General features: G+C 42.2%; 1 long non-coding RNA gene across 1 annotated transcript in view; it reads right to left on the bottom strand.

Annotated features, from left to right (window-relative positions):
- Positions 1-3,324: 3,324 nt before the first annotated feature.
- The window catches only part of LOC147030805 (uncharacterized), a 4,055-nt gene continuing 1,336 nt past the window's right edge, over positions 3,325-6,043 (bottom strand). The window contains exons 2-3 of the long non-coding RNA XR_015056514.1: positions 3,936-4,140; positions 3,325-3,681 (exon numbers count right to left, since the gene is read on the bottom strand). This is a non-coding gene — a long non-coding RNA (uncharacterized LOC147030805). The remainder of the gene's footprint in view (positions 3,682-3,935; positions 4,141-6,043) is intronic.

Genomic DNA, 6,043 nt, shown 5'->3' with positions numbered 1-6,043 from the left:
TCTCCCTTTGACGGAACGTACTCTCACGAGGCCATTTTTTGATCCAAATTGGTGCCCGTTGGCAAAAGGTCGAGTTGGACCTTGTGAAAGTCATACATTTATTACGTACGCAAATTGTGGTGGAATTTCATGCTTCTCTTCCCCATCACAGGTATTTCCCGTTCATTTGCTTCTTCCCTTTCTTCCCCTGACTCCCAGTCTCTCATCACATACTCTTCTCTCTCCTACAACCTACCATCCTTTCTGTCCCTTTAGTCTAATCCACAAAAGCCTTTTTCACAAGATTCATGCTGAAAAAATCAAACCAGAGAAGGAAATTTGGCCCATCATGCCTGTTCTATGTACATCAGCACAACATTTATCCAATCTGTTATAGTTTATTCGCAACCCCTGGGGAAGGGAAGGAGCCAGGGAGGAGGAATGTGGAGGAGAACCAGGGGTCATCAGCCTTCATAATCAATCAATGATCGTAACTGTCGTTGATTCTACTGATGAAGCCGAAACAGCTGTTCGGAAATGGTGTTAAAGCACACCCGTGACTACCTGTCAGCCGTTACTATTCCAGACGACTCCCTTTGGTTGTGGTCCATAGTAATGTGTGGTGCAGATCTTTTCATTTTCTCAATTTTAGAACCCCTTCCCTCCTCCCTCGGTGGATATGTAATGAATATATTCCCCACCCCCATGTGGAAATCAAACTAAAATACACAATTTAATGTATGTCTGTCTGTCTGTCTGTCTGTCTGACCACGATACATTCGGTCGTTACTGATCCAATCTCAACCAAACCTGACGGCAGGGCTAGGGATCACACGATGGAGGTTGTAGCGACTTCATCCCTCTTCCCTCCCAAGGGGGTTTTTCCATCTTGGGAAAAATCCATGTTAAGGTGTACAAGCGAGCTTAAAATGGGATTTTACCAAAGCCACTTCTAACAACAAAAGTCATAACACCACCAATGATAAGTGATATTAATGTTATTACAAGACATTATTAATACTAATCATAAAGAAACCAATGTCACCCCCAGGGTGACCAGTATCTTGCCAAAATGTGAACATGAGTGACTTATTTATTCGATTAAAGTTACTCAAAAAATAAGGGTTTCGTCAACCTTGATGCTTGACCTTTTTGTGACCTTGACCTTTGACCTTGACCTTTATATTTTCATACAGTTAATGGTATCTCTCCAGGACCGTTGTACATGAAATAGAGATTTTGATGAGAACTGAGGAAATAAAATTTTCATGAAAAATCCATTTTTTCGTCATGACGTCATTTGATGACGTCATAGCGTCAAACTTTGACAGATCTGGAAAGCACTTATCAAGTGCTTTCATATGAGGTATTACTCGATATGGTATCTAAGATTTCAAAATTTGACCTTGGGGTCAAAATTTTCGACCTCCAGCGCTAACCATGAAGGTCAAGGCCGATTGCCACCAAAAATTAATCAGCTGAGTGCCAGACCATGAACTATATTCCCATGAAGTTTGAAGACGATCCGATCAAAATTACTCAAAAAATAAGGGTTTCGTCGACTCCCCGGATTTGCGACAAAGTGACCTTGACCTTTGACCTTGACCTTGAAAATTTTATGCGCTAAAAGGGACCTCTATAGGACTCTGATATGCGAAGTTACAAAAATTTCCAATGATAACTGTGCTCTGCAGAGTGATCGATACGTGATTACAGACAAACAAAAAAAAATAAAAATAAAAAACATACAAGCTGACTAACATATCTTGCAAAAACTTCGTTTTGGCAAGATAAAAAACCCTTCCCCAAGGGGTTTTTCCTCGTTGGACAAACGCCGTGTTAATGTGTATGAATAGTTTATCTTGGCATTTCGTGGGGCACCCCGACTGGATGTAAACAAGCTTGAATGAGCTAAGATCCTCATCCTCTTAATGATGACGTCATAAAAACGAATATGATGCATCAGGTTTGCGATAAATTATCTGTGCTAATGCCCGGCTTGATTCCAGCAAACAAAATTCAAACAGCTTGCCTAGTTTCAGAGATAATGGAATAGGCGATTTCCATTCGCGGCGATATTATGACGTCAACTTTTTTTCTCGGAAAATTTCCAAAATCGGAGATGGTTACTGCCTGTGCGTGGGCTTTCTGCATATACATGGAAAGTTTCACGAAGATCCGATAAAAACTCTGGGTTGTGAAACAAAAAATGTCAAAAATAGGAATGACGTCATAAAAATTGATATGACGTCATAGTGATGCATCATATGGGCGGTAATTCATCTGTGCTAATGCCCTGTTCGATTCCCGCAAACAGAATTCAAAAAGCTTGCCGAGTTTCGGAGATCATTTTTTTAGGCGATTTCCATTAGCGGAGATATTTTGACGTCATAACTTTTTTTCTAGGAGGAATTTTTAAAATCGGAGATGGTTACTGTCTGCGCAGGGTATTTTTACATATACATGCCAAGTTTCAGGAAGTTTCGATGAAAACTGGAGGCTGTGAAACAAAAAAGTCCACAAAAAGAAGATGAAGAACAACAATGTGAGTAAGACTTAGAGATCCTCCATGAGGATCGAAAAAATATAAACAACAATCATGTACGATTTCCTTTTCAAACAGTCGTGACTGTTGGTTAACACAAAACTGAAAGGGAAGAAACCCAACGTTCTTGAGACATTCTATACTTATTGTGTCCCACACAGAATAATGGATCCAAGCCACCTTGATCTACTGTATTCTAATATATACCCCAGAGAGGATAATAATGCACGACCCTTCTTGCCGCTCCCTTACGGAGCGGGTGTATGAACAGAGGAAGTACAAGAAATATCCATGGATGAGACTGAGAGATGTCAAGTGTTCCTATCATTTCCTCTGAATACCAGCTGTGTGGAGATTGCACCCAATAACAGCAACTTGCACGCACACACGCGCACACACACACACACACACACACACACACACACACACACACACACACACACACACACACACACACACACACACACACACACACACACACACACACACACACACACACACACACACACACACACACACACACACACACACACACACACATGAAGGTGAATACTTTGAGACCTGGGGAGGCTCCATTCCACATCCTGAAACCCATATACGGAGATAACAACCAATGACATACTTTTCCTTTTAGCAATAGATGCAAAAATCTCGTACAAATCATCTTGTGGCTTGGCTCCACAACCAAAACGAACAACATATTTATCATAGCTCCCACTCCACCCCCCAACCCTCCCCCTTTGCAATATAATTAATAATAAATATCATTATTTTAAAAGTTGATTTTAAACTTTCCTGGACATTCACAAGCCCCATACATGATCTTACCAGCAGTGTGACCACTCCTCATTTTCATAAATACGAAGGTGAGCCAATGAAAAAAGCCAAGAATTCACAAGGTTTCGGAAAAGCGATGATAATAGAAAACCTATAGAAAACCAAGACACCAAGGTGAACAACGAATAGCCAAGATCTTGTGAAAAAAGCCAAGGAGTGGTCACACTGCTTACCAGTGGCGTTAAGAAGCACCGAAACCAGATGTGGTGTTTCCTCCAGGTAAGTCTGTCTGGTATGTCCAGCTCCCACATAAATAATAGCTGGCATCAGATTTGTATATTTTCACTTTGTGAAGATGTCCTCAGTCAAAGAGTTGGTAGCTGAAGAGTTGGAAGAGAAGTGTTGGTGTTTTTTTCATAGACTTGTTCACATCTGACATTCTATCGATTTAACCTCTTAAACAATGTATTAAAGGAGTTAAAATTTACACCAGACTAAAACAAACCCTTCGTAAGTCCAGACCTCGAATGTTTGTTTGTTTTTAAAAACAACTGAATAGTCAGACGATGCTTAAAGAGGGGGGGGGAGGAGGAGGGAGAAGTGAGTGAAGAAATAATTGGAAACACCCACTGACCTGTGTTTGCTCAAGCCAGTACCGTTCGATCCAATCAGTTGGATAAAAAAATGGCTCCATTGAGGGAACTTCACTGAATGGCAAACTCCCCCTGCATGGTCCGCCCCTCCACCACAGTCTGGCAAGGACTGAAGACCTTTCTTCGTTATGGTTGTTTTCTCCATTTGCATTCTTCAACATGGCAGTTTAGGTGAGGGGGTGGGACCTGAGAGAGAGAGAGGAAGGGCTAAGGGTGGGAGGGTAAGGCTGAGGGAAGGCATGGGGTCAGGGGGTGCAGACGTTGTTATTTGCAGGTGACGGCAAAAGGCAGAACCACGTCACCGTGCGAACAGATGGTTGTGCACTCAATTGGACACCGTCCACGATTGACGAGCACAATCTTAAGGCAGCTGCCATTGTATGTTATTCCACCTTCGGCACTGAGAACGTGTCTAACATTTACTCCTTGGTCATCCAGAGCACCTACAAAGTCGTCCATCATCATGATACGGGTTCTTGAAAAAGATTGCTCGAAACTGGAAGTCCATGAAGTGTCTGATTCAAGATGTCTGGAATGGAAATTACGTGGGACAAGATGCCCCCTTGAACCTACCCACTTCATATCCTTGGTCCAGGCGACATGTTCAGTCTCTTTAAGATCCTCATCAAAAATTATCCGCATTTCATGAAATATTTCTGATTAGCGTTACCTTTGCCATAGGATAGCCTCGAGCCCGAGAGGTGTCCACACTAGTTCTTCAGCTGTCCAACCTGGCTTCGAATCTTGACCCAGCGATAAACTATCCTGGTATTTTGCAGGCAGGGAAAGGCCACTCCTGGGTTGGACAGTAAATATTAAATTGGGCATCTCATCTAACATTATTATTATTTGGTGGATGTTAAATATCCCACAGTATCCTTCACCAAGAGTCGTGGAGTTATTACTGATACAGCTACCCCCCCCCCCCATTTCCCCCAGCAGCCAGGTGCTGCATAAAAAAAAGAAGAGGAAAGTAATCGGACGTGCACCTTGTAATGTCACAATTATCCTCACCGGAACCAAGTGATCTGAGAAATCCATGGAGAAATTGCATATCTCCCCCAGAATGTGTGTACATGTCTGCATACCATTCATGATATCTATTATAAATTGGGCAGCCATGTAGTACAAGTCAATTTATGAATAGTTATCGACATCATTTAACACCCAGCAGATACAGGGATGAGATCTTTCCAGCTGGAGTCGACCTGCGAGCCCAACATCAATGTCCCAACTTCATCTTTATAGATGACAACACCCATCCACATCTTTAATATGATGTCCGCTCTGCACTCTGGACCACAGCATCGCTCGTATCGACTGGCCAGCATGATCTCCAGAGTTAAATCCAATGGAAAATGCTTGGAGCATCCTTGTGGAAACATTTGTGGTCATCAAATCAGCCTACAATCTCTTGATCAACTTCAATTGGCCATGCAGGTTGAAGAACGGCCCAACATCCCACAGCAGTAGCTGGATCATCTGATTTGGTCAATGGTAAGAATAGTACAAGCTTGTGTTGTGGTCAGCAGAGGTCACATACCTTTTCAAGTCATTTATATCAACATCAACTTGTCTGTGATCATTTGTAGACCGGCGTTGTTACCAATTTGCCAACTTGTCTGTGATCATTTGGAGACAGGCATTGTTACCAATTTGCCAACTTGTCTGTGATCATTTGTAGACCGGCATTGTTACCAATTTGCCAACTTGTCTGTGATCATTTGGAGACAGGCATTGTTACCAATTTGCCAACTTGTGTGTGATGATTTGGAGACCGGCATTGTTACCAATTTGCCAACTTGTATGTGATCATTAGGAGACCAGCATTGTTACCAATGTGGCAACTTGTGTGTGATCATTTGGAGACAGGCATTGTTACCAATTTGCCAACTTGTCTGGCATCATTTGTAGATCGGTGTTACCAATTTGCCAACTTGTCTGTGATCATTTGGAGACAGGCATTGTTACCAATTTGCCAACTTGTCTGGCATCATTTGTAGACCGGTGTTGTTACCAATTTGCCAACTTGTCTGTGATCATTTGGAGACCGGCATTGTTACCAATTTGCCAACTTGTGTGTGATCAT

Source organism: Eptatretus burgeri, chromosome 3 (assembly GCF_056783735.1).
Source record: "Eptatretus burgeri isolate ZD-2024b chromosome 3, Ebu_testis_v1, whole genome shotgun sequence".
NCBI lineage: Eukaryota > Metazoa > Chordata > Myxini > Myxiniformes > Myxinidae > Eptatretus > Eptatretus burgeri.
This window is presented reverse-complemented; position numbering and strand designations above follow the sequence as displayed.